Source organism: Zootoca vivipara, chromosome 1, assembly GCF_965207765.1.
Source record: "Zootoca vivipara chromosome 1, rZooViv2.hap1.1, whole genome shotgun sequence".
NCBI classification, from domain to species: domain Eukaryota; kingdom Metazoa; phylum Chordata; class Lepidosauria; order Squamata; family Lacertidae; genus Zootoca; species Zootoca vivipara.
The window spans coordinates 127,562,889-127,577,363 of NC_142582.1; positions in this window are offsets into that span (position 1 = coordinate 127,562,889).

Below are 14,475 nucleotides of genomic sequence, written 5' to 3' on the forward strand. Positions count from 1 at the left end.
AAAGCAAAGCATTGCAGAGGGGGTGGTTCCCTCCTGGGCTGCTCTGATGCTCCTTAGGGGTCCTCTGTGGCAGTCTCTGCAAACCCCCCCCCCCCCCAATTTTTTGCAATCACAAGAGGCACTAGGTGTCGAGGCCAGCAGCTCTGCTGTTGTCCTTTGCTGCATTAGCAGGTGAGGTTGCCACTTGCGACTTGTGCAGGATTCCCCATTCTCGCCACAACTGACCTCTTTCAGTGCTTATCACCTCCTTCCCCCCCCCCCCCACGAAAAACATGAACCTTTTGCATCCCCCTTCCATGGATGATGAGGCTACCCCTGGCTGCTAGCTACAATGGCTCTATGTCCCCATGCCACCGTTGGAGGCAATATGACTCTCAAGACCAGCTGCTGGGAATTGCAGGTGGGCAGTGTGCTGTTGCAATCAGGTCTTGCTTGCAAGCTTCCTGTAACCCCCCCCCCCCGGAAAGCCATAAGAATCAAGTGCTGGGCTCTTGGCCTCAAACAGCAGGGCTCTCACAATATTCAGCACACTTAGGAGAAAAACAGGAGCCCCAGCTGTGACCCCTGAACATTTTTTGGGGGGGAATTTTAAAAGAAGGGGGCGGATCTGTATTGCAGCCAGGTGAGCCTAGGTGTGTGTTGCTGTGGTTCAGGTGAAAGCTGGGACTCCAAAGCCCATGATCCATTCTGCCAGTGCCGTGGCTCCAAGGACACAGCTGGTGGAGAAGTTATTTCCATGTGTTCCCCAGAGGCCTTCACTGAATTGTTTGTGCTACTCTGTGTGAAATTTTTACAAATGCAAAGACCCTCTATGTATATATCATCTTTTGTAAGTGTGATGTTACCTTATTTTGTGAGAGAAGAAATAAAGCAGGTGCTTGGGGGGGGGTCGTCGTCCCCCGCAAAGGAGCACAAAGTATTTCCTTTAGGCAGGGAGTAGGGAACAATTTCCATCCTGGGGGCCACTTTCCTCTCTGGAAAAGATTTTGAGGGCCACATATACCAGCGGTCGATGGAATCAGAAACAAAAGTAGGTAAAACAATGTGATTATTTGTTTGTGCAATAAGCTAGTATACACTAGCTAGTGTACACTAGCGGGTGGCATTGTGGTCTAAACCACTGAGCCTCTTGCGCTTGCTGATCAGAAAGTCAGTGGTTTGAATCCCCTTGACGGGGTGAGCTTCTGTTGCTCTGTCCCAGCTCCTGCCAACCTAGCAGTTCGAAAGCATACCAACGCAAGTAGATAATTAGGTACTGCTGTGGCGGGAAGGTAAATGGAGTTTCTGTGCGCTCTGGTTTCCGTCACGGTTTCCCATTGGGCCAGAAGCGGTTTAGTCCTGCTGGCCACATGACCCGGAAATCTGTCTGTGGACAAACACCGGCTCCCTTGGCCTGAAGTGAGATGAGGGTCGCAACCACATAGTCGCCTTTGACTGGACTTAACCATCCAGGGGTACTTTACCTTTTACTATCAGAATGTTCTTCCTAATATTTAGTTGGAATCTCCTTGTTATCTGAAGCCTTTGGTTCAGGTCCTACCCTCTGGAGCAGCAGAAACAAGCTTGCTCCATCCTCCATATGACAACTGGCTCTCATATGTTGACAAGCTGGAACATGTGCAGAGGAGAGCAACCAAGATGATTAAGTGCTTGGAAACTAAGCCTTACAAGTAGCGCTTGAAGGAGCTGGGTATGTTTAGCCAGGAAAAGAGGAGATTGAGAGGAGACATGAGAGCCATCTTCAGATATCTTAAGGGCTGACACATGGAAGATGGAACAAGCTTGTTTTCTCCTGCTCTGGAGGGTAGGACTCAAACCACTGGCTTCAAGTTTCAAGAAAGGAGATTCCAATTAAACATTCAGAAAAACTTTCTGACAGTAGAATCATAGAATCGTAGAGTTGGAAGAGACCACAAGGGCCATCCAGTCCAACCCCCTGCCAAGCAGGAAACACCATCAAAGCATTCTTGACATGCCTGTCAAGCCTCTGCTTAAAGACCTCCAAAGAAGGAGACTCCACCACACTCCTTGGCAGCAAATTCCACTGCCGAACAGCTCTTACTGTCAGGAAGTTCTTCCTAATGTTTAGGTGGAATCTTCTTTCTTGTAGTTTGAATCCATTGCTCCGTGTCCGCTTCTCTGGAGCGGCAGAAAACAACCTTTCTCCCTCCTCTATATGACATCCTTTTATATATTTGAACATGGCTATCATATCACCCCTTAACCATCTCTTCTCCAGGCTAAACATACCCAGCTCCCTAAGCCGTTCCTCATAAGGCATCGTTTCCAGGCCTTTGACCATTTTGGTTGCCCTCTTCTGGACACGTTCAAGTTTGTCAGTATCCTTCTTGAACTGTGGTGGCCAGAACTGGACACAGTACTCCAGGTGAGGTCTGACCAGAGCAGAATACAGTGGTACTATTACTTCCCTTGATCTAGATGCTATACTCCTATTGAACAGTAAAAACTGTTTGACGGTGGAACGGTCACCCTTGGAAGGTGATGGACTCTCCTTCTTTGGAGGTTTTTAAGCAGAGGTTGGCTGGCCATCTGTCATGGATGCTTTAGTTGAGATTCCTGCATTGCAGGGGTTGGACTAGATGATCCTTGGCGTCCCTTCCAATACTACGATTTTATGATCACCTTACAGGTAGGTAGCCGTGTAGTTGAAACAAAATGAAAAAATTCCTTCCAGTAGCACCTTAGAGACCAACTAAGTTTGTCATTGGTATGAGCTTTCGTGTGCATGCACACTTCTTTAGATACACTGAAACAGAAGTCACCAGACCCTTATATATAGTGAGATGGTGGGGAGGGATATTACTCAGAAGGGTGGTGGGAATGGGTGATTGACAGATAGGTGTGGTAAACCTGTTGACGACTGTTAACGACTGCAATTGGTCTTACAGGAAAAAATCAAGGGGTGAGATGGCTAAAGAAAGCTTTATCATGTATAATGAGATAAGAATCCAATGTCTCTATTCAGACCAGGTCTCTCCATGGTTTTAAGTTTGGTAATAAGTTGCTATTCAGTAACTTCTTGTTCCAGTCTATTTCTGAAATTATTTTGTAATATGACAGCTACTTTGAGATCTTGTAAAGAATTTCCTGGGAGATTGAAGTGTTCTCCTACTGGTTTCTCTGTCTTTTGATTCCTGATGTCAGATTTATGTCATTTATCCTTTGGCGTAGGGTTTGGCCTGTTTGTCCAATATAGAGAGCTGAAGGGCACTGTTGGCATTTGATGGCATACACAATGTTAGAAGATTAGCAATTAAATAGTCCTGAGATGGTATGTTGGATGTTGTTGGGGCCAGTAATGATGTTGTCCGGGTGTATGTGGCAGCAAAGTTGGCATCTGGGTTTATTGCAGGCTCTGGTACCAGTGTCCATGTTAAGTCTGGTGGTTTATTTATTTTTGTGGGTGAGGAGTTGTTTAAGATTGGGTGGCTGTCTGTAGGCAATGAAAGGTCTTCCTCCCAGAGCTTGAAAAAGAGAACTGTCATTGTCTAGGAGAGGTTGTAGATCTCTGATGATGCGCTGAACCGTTTTAACTTAGGAGCTGTATGTGATTACTAGTGGTGTTCTGTTATTTTCTTTTTTGGGGTCTGTCTTGCAGCAAGTTCTCTCTGGGTATCAGTCTGGCTCTGTTGATCTGTTGTTTAACTTCATAAGGTGGATATTTTAGTTCTAGAAAGGTTTGCTGTAGATCTCTTAGGTGAGATTCTCTGTCTGTAGTGTTGGAACAGATGTGGCTGTAACGTAGGGCCTGGCTATATACAATGGATTGTTTGGCATGTTTGGGATGGTAGCTAGAAGCAGGTAGATATCGGTCAGTTGGTTTACGGTATAAGGTGGTGTCTATACACCCATCCTGTAGGAGTTTAGGAAACGTTCTAAATCTGCCATGAAGATGTTGGCATACTGTGGTGCCATGTGGGTGCCCATTGCTGTGCCGCTGATCTGGAGGAACATCCCCAAATTTGAAGTTGTTGTGGGTAAGGACAAAATGGCAGAATTTGTTAGCAAAGCCTGCTGTCCCTAACTTCAGATATAGAACGTTTCCTAAACTCCTACCCACCCAAACCTCTCTTGTACCTGCGATACATTGACGGTATTTTTATTATCTGGACACATGGTCAACAGACCCTGGACACCTTCAATTTCTTTCTTAAGCTGTGGTGCCCAGAACTGGACACAGTATTCCAGTTGTGGTCTGACCAAGGCAGAATATAGTGGTGCTATTACTTCCCGTGATCGGGGCACTAGACTTCAGTTGATGAAGCCTAGAATAGCGCTAGCGTTTCTTTTTTGCTGCTACAACACACTATTGACCTATATCTGTATCACCATTGCTACCATGGGGGCAAGCAGCATTAAAGCAGAAAATTTGTATTCATAACACAAATACAAAATGCACCCTAAACTGGGAGATCATGCCCGATGCCTGCCTGATGCTCATTATTAAGGAAGCATTTAAGACGATGATACTTTATTATTTATACCATGCCCATCTGATTGGATTGCCCCAGCCACTCCAGGCGACTTCCAACATAATATAAAAACACAACTAAACATCAAGCATTAAAAACTTCCTAATACAGGGCTGCCTTAATATATCTTCAGAATGTTGTACTGTATAGTTACTTATCTCCTTGACATGTGATGGGAGGGCATTCCACAGGGATGCTGAGAAGGCCCTGTGTAACTTCACTTCTTGCAGAGGGGGAACTGCCAGAAGGCCCTCGAAGCTGGACCACTGCTCATGCAGTGCTGAATACAATACAAAGCTTTTACTCCTTTATTTTTTTGCAGGAGTTTCCCAAATGTTTTTGGGTGCCTGACCAGCAAGGATCTATTAAAGTGTCTTTTAAAAAAAACAAACAAACCCCCCCCCCCTGCTTAAAATTTGCTGGTCTTTCCTGTGTTTGCCATTTTTGTCCCAGACAGTAATTGTCACACTATTACAGAAGTTCTGCCTTAGGATAACATGTGAAGTCAACCGCCTGCCTGTTTTGAGTAACTTGCTCTGCTTCCAAGTATCATTAGAAGTTGCCTTTTAGCTCAATATTGCCTGCACTGACTGGCAGCAACCGCCCAAGGTTTCAGGAAGAAGCTCTACCTGGAGATGCCAGGGTTTGAACCTGCAGCTGTCTGCATGCAAAACCTAAAGCAGATGCCCTAAGCACTGAGCCACAACATTTCTCATGTTGTTGTTTAGCCGTTTAGTCGTGTCCGACTCTTCGTGACCCCATGGACCATAGCACGCCAGGCACTCCTGTCTTGCACTGCCTCCCGCAGTTTGGTCAAACTCATGTTCGTAGCTTCGAGAACACTGTCCAACCATCTTGTCCTCTGTCGTCCCCTTCTCCTAGTGCCCTCAATCTTTCCCAACATCAGGGTCTTTTCCAAGGATTCTTCTCTTCTCATGAGGTGGCCAAATTATTGGAGCTTCAGCTTCAGGATCTGTCCTTCCAGTGAGCACTCAGGGCTGATTTCCTTCAGAATGAATAAGTTTGATCTTCTTGCAGTCCATGGGACTCTCAAGAGTCTCCTCCAGCACCATAATTCAAAAGCATCCATTCTTTGGCGATCAGCCTTCTTGATGGTCCAGCTCTCACTTCCATTTCTCATAGAAAACAAAAAAATTACTACCCACAGCCACGTTGCCACTTACTCCAACGTCTAAATTTTCTTTGGGGCGGTGTGTTGTATTGTTGTTTTGCATATGTTAATCTGTAAAGTGAGAGCCACACTGATTTGTTAAGACATTTGTTCGGTATTACGGTATTAAAGGGACTCCGATGTAGCAACCGCCAGAAAGATGCAAGCGGCACAGGTGAAGGTGCCGGAGGGAAGAGACTTTGAACCAGTAGATGGAGCTGCTGCTTTTCACTCCATGCAGTAGGAGGAATCTCTGCGCAATCTTGATTAAATTAGTTTTTTTTTTAAGAAGAAAGAAAAGAAAGCGGGTGGTCAAGGAATCTTCCCATGCTCTACAACCAACACGGAGGATTCTCCCGAGAAATTAAAGGAAGTTGTGGAGGAAATCCTCTCATATTTTAATGTACAGTACACCTTCTTCTGAGTCTGCGCTTGGGAGAAACACAATAATTCTCCTGGAAGGGCCTTGGGGGGGGGGGTGCAGATTTGGCAGGGGCTGCGTATGATGAATTTATGGCCATACAGGTTAGATTGTGGCTGCTTGCAAAGCCAAAGAGGAAATAAAACCCATTCCCAAGCCCAATGGCTTCTAAGGCTACCCTAGCGGATAAATGGATTGCTCTGCCCACCTGTCAGATTTGGCCCATGGCGCAAGTGAGAGGAGGATCATAGAATCATAGAGTTGGAAGAGACCACAAGGGCCATCCAGTCCAACCCCACCCCCTGCCAAGCAGGAAACACCATCAAAGCATTCTTGGCATATGCCCGTCAAGCCTCTGCTTAAAGACCTCCAAAGAAGGAGACTCCACCACACTCCTTGGCAGCAAATTCCACTGCCGAACAGCTCTTACTGTCAGGAAGTTCTTCCTAATGTTTAGGTGGAATCTTCTTTCTTGAAGTTTGAATCCATTGCTCCGTGTCCGCTTCTCTGGAGCAGCAGAAAACAATCTTTCTCCCTCCTCCATATGACATCCTTTCATATATTTGAACATTTGATCTTCCCCTCCAAACAGATCCAGTTGCCCTGCAGCAAACAAGAGTGAGTTTACCTGGACCAGTGGCAGGGCAAGGAAGTTTCCTGTGTTCCCAGGGATCGAGTCGTTTGATGTGCCCGCGTGTGCACACTCAAAAGGAGGAGGAAATTGTTCCTGGCTCATTGACATCATGGATTCCTGAGTGAAATGCAGACCCAAAGCATGGGAGAAGGTTGCCAACTGACCTGTGAAACAGCAGGGATCATGCATCCTGCAAACCAGCAATATCACTGCCCCCCCACAGCGAATATAGGTTCCCGTGAGACAATCCAGGGGCTGAATCAAATTAGCAGCCCTCGCAGTGCGACTGTGCAAGGTCACAAAGGGGCGGAAGGGAAAATAAAGAAGACATCTTAAACTGGTTAGCTTTACAATGCAAGGACTAAACAGCTTCCGGCGGAAGACATAAAAATCTGAAGGGGCTGCAGCTGGGAGCAGACGTCACCAAAGCCTGTTGCAAGCCTTCCAGGAGTACTTTAGAAAGCTCCCATCGTAGGCAAGTTTCGCCTGCCTGAAACCATCTGCGGCTGTCCTGAAATGTGCAGGGCAGTTTCACACAGGTTCCCTTTCGTGGGCAATTCATCTTCAGCAGCAGCTGAGCCTCTAGGGGCTGGATGCACCATTTTGTTGAGCACAGGTGGTTAAGGATGCAAGCCGCACATTCAGATTTTCCGGGGGTTGCCAACATGGCATCTGTGGGCACCAGTGGCTCCGCCAATACCTCCCGTGGAGTCTATAAAAAGGTCTCAGGTGTCAGGCTTTGGGGAATCAGTTTCCTCCCCCGTGGCCGTAAATGAGCAATCAAATGAAAGGAGTTCTTACCAGTTGGTTTCTTTAATAAACACAGCGAAGGACAAAATAAAGTGTCAACTCAGAATGGCAGTGCTCCCAATTAAGGCTCACACACACCCCGTCCCTATTAATCTACGTCACCCCTATGTCTTGTTATCTGTGCTTGCACCTTCTGCGCTTTCTGTTCTGAGACTTTCTGAGCTCTCTGTGACTTTGGAGGGGGAGGAGGGAATGAATGCTATCCAGAGATTGTGAATCTTTTAACTCTCTCTCTTCCAGTGTTTCTTCTGCTAGCTGTTCCCCCATCCAGTACTTCCCAGCTTCTGCATTCTGAACTATGCCCCTCTGCAAACCACTGTTCCAAATCTATGCTGTCCTCCTGCTCCTGGGAAGAATCAGGATCAGGGGGAGGGGGAGGCTCCTACCATTCCTCCTCAGCGCAGCCCTCCTCAGCACGATCCCTGACATCAGGTAACAATCCCCTCGTAATTTCACAGTGCGTGTGTGTTTGCTGTTCCACCTTAGTTTCTGTTTGCACTGACACAGCCTCACCAACATAGAGTCCCTCCTGCCACACCGTCATGGCAGCCCTCCTTTCATGACTGGCAGACACAGAACCTCCAACTTTGCCCATTGGTTCCTCAAAGGTTGGCAACTCACACTTTACATCCTCACTTGTTTTTTCCACACAACGGTGATCACCGTGTAAAATACTTGGCGGTGGGTGGCATCGTTTGTGGAACGCCCTCAAGGTATGGCTGGGACGCTTGCATTTGCTTTTCAGCGCTGACTCACACGGTGTACCAATTCGCCCAGCCATTTGTGGGCTGCTAGTTTACTCAGCATAATGTTGGATGACTCAGCCTAAATGCTGGGCATATGGATCCAGATTGGGTTGGAGGGTAGTTATGATTGTTAGTTCATCTATGGCAGGGGTTCCCAACAAAATTTTTTCGAGGACCCCTCATCGAGCCGCTATTGTGACAAGGACCCCCATTAATTCCTAATCCTAAAATTAAAAAGTGAGAGCCAAATTAAGAGTCTTTTTGTATTTTATATTTATACATTTTTTACAGTTCTTCCTCTTCATCTGTAGGCCTTTGTCGTTTTAACGAACCACTTTTTAAACCAACGGTCCATTTTTAACTACGTGAACTGTAGCTTCCGCGAAAAACAGCAGCTCGCGCCAGGGAGGAGGGAGGGGAATGGAGAAGACAGGGTACCTGCGCAGTAGCACACAAATGAAGCCGACGCGCGCAAAGCATCTTGGGGAGGTGAGTGTTAGTAGAATGCGCGCGCTGCCTCTTTGCAAAACAGTAGTGTTTGTAAAGCGCCACCTAACGGCATACAGCAGAACTACTGCCTCTATCTAATTCTAGTTTTGTGCTAGACTCTGCTCATGCAGGAAGCGGCCAAAACAAAAAATCTGTTATTATACGAAATATATTTAATATATATTTTTTATTCTAATAGCATCTTGTGGACCCCTGGGGGTCCCCGGACCACCTGTTGGGAACCACTGATCTATGGTATATTGATGTATCATCTGCTCCTGTTTGTGTGTTTGTTTGTGTGCGTCCCATCATGGGACTGGCAATCATAGAGTTGGAAGGGACTCTGAGGGTGATCTAGTCCAAAGCCCTGAAATGCAGGAATCTCAACCAAAGTATCCATGACAGATGACCATCCACAAGCATTTTACCTTTGTAAGGGAAGGATGGTCACACACGTGCACTGAAGACTAGGTGTCGGGAACGAGCCAGCAGTAAATCAAATGAAGTGGAGTGAACTCTTTATTAGAAGAAGAAGCAGGGTCTGCTAGGAGTGTCAGTCCTCATGAGAACAACCATTCTCCTTCAGTAGGTCTTGCCCCTATGAAGCAGCTGTGGAGACTGAAGGTCCTTGCCTTCCCACAAGTCCTCTCCTCCTCAAGGCTTTCCCCAGACAATCTGAGACTGCACCTGCATGAAGTTAACTTATCCTCCGCTCTTTTCATGCCTCTTCTGGATCTGGGAGTCGGAGGAAGGGGGCTTGTTGCAGCAGGAGGTGGAGACACCCGTGCCTCTTCACTAGCCTGCCTCATCTCTGCCTCTTGGCCACTCTCCTTTCTAGCCTCTGCTTTTGTACTGTCCTCTGCCACAGACTCTCCCAGCTCACTAAGACCTGTTACCTCTTCAGCTTCTGACACCTCCTCTTCCCAGTCTTCTCTCTCTCCTCCCTCTGACCACTCCTCATTGTCCATCACTACTTCTCTGGCTATAAGCCAGGCATCCCCAAACTTCGGCCCTCCAGATGTTTTGGACTACAATTCCCATCATCCCTGACCACTGGTCCTCTTAGCTAGGGATCATGGGAATTGTAGGCCAAAACACCTGGAGGGCTGCAGTTTGGGGATGCCTGCTCTAAGCCTTCTTCCTTTGAGGGTTCCCCAGCTGGTTCCTCCCACCTTTCCTCTGTGTCCATTCCATGACACTTGGACTAAATGGTCCCAAATCCTTCTTTCCACACTAGATCAGTCCTGGGATTGTGCTTTATCTCCCTACTTCTCAATGACCACTGGGAATTTTATTAGACATGCTCTTCCCTAGAATGGGAGGGGCAGAGCTTGTGGCCTTCCAGATGTTCTCATGACCCCTGCCCTTCGGCCAGGCTGCCTGGGGCTGATGGGATTTGTAGTTCAACAACATCTATTCCCCAACCCTATTATAAATTTTAACCATACACTCCAGAAATAAGCCTCCATGCGCATATTGTTATGTACACTCTTTATTGCATATCGCCGTCTTCTTCTTTTTTTAAGAAAAATGTACAGTCTCATAACATACACAGCATTTCCTGCTAGCTAAAAAACATCCTTGCACCTAGGAATCACTAAACAGTTTGCTACCACTAAGCTACATTAGTATACTTCAGTTTACAAACTATCACTTTTTTGTCTCTTTTCTTTTTTTGGCATGAATTGGGGAAAAAAAATCTTTAGAATGACACACCCAGGAGAGAGACACAGAGAGGAAATAAAACGAAAAACAAGAACACAAGAGTGGCTACGTCCACCAGCACCAGTCTACATGTTAAGTTTGCAACAAATGGCACATGGAATTTTCATCTGCACGCAGATGGTTTAGGAAATGAGAACTCGAGAAGAAATGGCAAGTGTAGCCCAACAAGCAGGGCTTGTTGCAAAGCAAGAATGGTTTTTGGAAGCACAAGGAAATATTTCCCACCGGTGCCCTTGCTTCCCCCGATCTGCAATCAGTTCAGCGTGGATCCCTGGAAATCCCGGAAGATATCCAGCAACCCAGGCTGCATAACAGACACAAACTCGCCTTTCAATGTTTTGTACAGCGCAGACAAGAGTCCGTCGAGATCCGGCTGAAAGGGTGGCTTTTAATGCATTAAACGCCAGAGGACTTCACAGTCCCAACTTTGCAACGGGTCATCATGATGGATTCAACTACTGAGCCCACGTCTACTCTGAGCCTAAATGGGAACATGGTGCTAGCAGTTGCGACCACAGTCACTTTGCATGCCCCTTTCCTGTGGCCACATCCCCAATGACCTCGCTTCCAGTGGGATGGCGAAACAGCTGTGTAGTGGTGGAGGCACTTGGCAAAATTGTTTCATTGCACTTTCCTTCTGATTGAGCCGGACCCAACTGAACTCCCTCCCAAAGAAAGCTTGCATGAGGTGGTTCTTATTCCAAGCAGAAGTTTGAGGTTCAGCTACAGGAAGCCATTTTGCAGTGTGTAGGCGGGGGGCACAGTTGCAAACTGCACAAATCACCCCCTCCCCCGTGACAAAAGTGGGGAAGAAGAAGAAGAGTTTGGATTTGATATCCCGCTTACCACTACCCAAAGGAGTCTCAAAGCGGCTAACATTCTCCTTTCCCTTCCTCCCCCACAACAAACACTCTGTGAGGTGAGTGGGGCTGAGAGACTTCAGAGAAGTGTGACTAGCCCAAGGTCACCCAGCAGCTGCATGTGGAGGAGCAGGGAAGTGAACCCAGTTCCCCAGATTACGAGTCTACCGCTCTTAACCACTACACCCACACTGGGGAATGCTGGGTTTTCCAGCATTTGACGCACTTCTGGATGAGCCCACTGGGAGAATCAGAAATAATAGATCGGGGGTCTTGATTCTCATAATGCAACAAACAACTGCAGGGTGTCTCAAGTCCATCATGGTGGTCTGTGCTAGGACACATGGCTGTTGCTCAAAGGTGTTCCACACAACCTGCTTCCTCCAACAAAAGATCAGTTTGTCCTAGAGGTTAAAAAAAAAAACCCAGTGGCATAGCGTAGGGAGCCCCCACAGGTGCTCCAGGTGCAAAAACAGGTTGCTCCAGGTGCAAAATTTCAACACTCGGTGCTGCCAACTGTGTGCTTTTGTCACAGGGCTTGGCTTCTTCGTGCAAACCAGGAAGTGACCTCCCCAGATAACGGAACAACTCTTCTTTTCTTATCTCTGTGGCTGTGGTCTCCTGGGTGACGCGGATGCCACTGGGCAGTTGAATGCTCAAGCGTACTCCATCCGTTTCCCGCTCTCTCCCCCCCCCCCCCGTGTGGCCCCAGGCACTGGCAACCCATGCTACGCCACTGGGGGAAAAAAGGCACCTTCCTTTCCCCAGGACTTATCCTGCAGATCAAGAACCTGATGAATTTTTAGATGCCCCTCTAAATCTGTTAGGCTGCAGAGCAGATCTCTTGACTAGACTGAACGACGGCACCCTTTCTGCGCTTTCCTATTCCAAAGCACGCTGCATTGTTTTTCTCCCCCCCAATCTCAAATCATTTTAATGCAACCTTTTGACCAGTCTGAACTCTCTCCCACCCTCCATTTTGAAAGTCAACTCCCTAACAATACCATATCCGACCAAATTTTCTCCCAGCTACAAATAAAAAAATATATAAAATAGAGGCACTTTAGTTTAAGTAACAGTAATGAACAACTTGGTTTTTTATTTTACTTTTCGAGCAAAGTGCTGCCTTTGCACGCCTTGCACTCTGCAGAGCTCCAGAGTATCGGGCATTCTTACCGTTGACAAGCTACTTGAAGAGCCATCAGTACACGTGGGTCCTTCAAAAAAGTTGTGATGAAGAAAAACTAAATCGTAAGAACAAGGGGGAAAGAGGCAAGGGGTCACCCTTATACTTACGCACACACAGAGAGCTCTTTCACAGATCTCGCTGGTGTGATCTTCACAGCTTTCGTGTTGCATCGGGATTTAGGGATTCCCGGCAACAGGAACTGCATTTTGTACAAACTCGTTTCTATATAAATCCGCACATTTGCTGTACAGTACACAACTGGGGGAAGGGGCGGGGGCAGAGAACAGCCCCCCCCCCGGCTCCCCCACCAGTTAACATCCTTTACAATAGCAAAGCAAAACAAATCAATTAAAAACAGCATCAGCTATCTAGTGCAACAGAAAAAAACAACAAGCAAAACCTCCACAGGAAAGAAGAGAAAACAACAACAACGACAACATCAACAACACACAAAAATCCCCGTTCGGTTTTGGATCATGATGTGGATGGTATAAAAATCACTTAAAGAGAAAAACCCGCAAATAAATAAAAGCAAAAAAGAAAGAAAGTAACAGTCCTCTATATTCTCTATAATTTAAGGATATTAAGCCATGCTATAAGATTGGCTCTTTTTTTTTTAACTTTTCCAATTTTATTTATTTATTTTGTATTACTGTTTCTTTTTTAAATTATTAATTACTCCCTGAGCAATCTGGGTTTAAGGAGATTTCGGATTGAGAACTTGACAAGTCTCTTACAAATCTGCAAGGAGAAAAACACTATAAACAGCAAAGCCCGTTTGCAAGAAACAAGAATTTCCGCGGCCTTTTTCCTGCTACCCTCGCGCTATACATTAGGTCCCTAAAATATCCCAGACCCCTGCTTTGCAGAAACCTTTAGAGAAGCTACTCCCTACTAACCTCTTTCGAGGGAAAGGGAAACCCTGGAGCACAACGCCCCCGGCAAGCATGGTTGCCCTTCCAAGATCCATGCTCCTCATTCTGGCACAGATCTGTAAACAGAGGCGGCCTTAAGAGGGCAGTCTTTCTGGTGGAAAAGGGAGAAGAGGGACAAGCTGCATAATGGAAAGCCCAGCTATGAATACTCGAGAGTTCATTAGCCAACCTTTGCCATGCACAGGATCGGGGCCAATGTTTGCACATTATGCCCAAGGTGCTCCTGGAGTTTTATCCTGCATCGGCCGGGTGCATTACAGTGAAACTGGCCGGAACAAAGCCAATTCTCAGCTACGTTTACAGAGAATACAGTTTGTCCTGTCTGGACGGGGAATGGGAAACGGACTATAATGAATACACAGGTGCTTTCTTCCATTAAAACGAAAAGTTAAGAAGAGACCCAGCCCCCTCCCCCAAATCCCCACCCCCACCCCACCCATTGGTCTCAGGCAGAAAAAAAACACACGAGTGAATTCTACATTGGTGTCATTACAGCAATGAGAACATCCTTCGGGTCGCCTTCAGCTGGTTCCCCAAAGGCTCCCGAAGAGAGAGGTGTATCTCGTTCGAAAGGAACAGAAGCACAACTCCCCCCCCCCAAAAAAAAGGGGGTTACGGAACACAAAGGAGCCAGCACAACGGCCACAAGGGATGTTCAGGTTCTGAGTGAAAACAGAAACAAACAAAAATAATCTCTGCTTTCCCCTGACAATGCTACGTTCAGATTGAACAAGAGCTGTTTCTAACGGACGTCTCCCGCCACCTGTAGCCTCAATGGCAACAGGTTCTCCGGAGGCTGGCCTGGCCACGTCAAAAGGCCCTTGCGCTACGTAGTGCAATAGCAGCACTTCTCCCCCCCCCTTAACTCCAAGCTGTTTTCCCCACCCCAACTTTATATCAAAATAAAAGGACCCCCCCAGAACGGACCCAAGTGGTATCGCCCACCAGCCTCTCTCATTTCCGTGGTTGGGGGGGAGGATATTTTCGCCTCCCCCTCTCTTT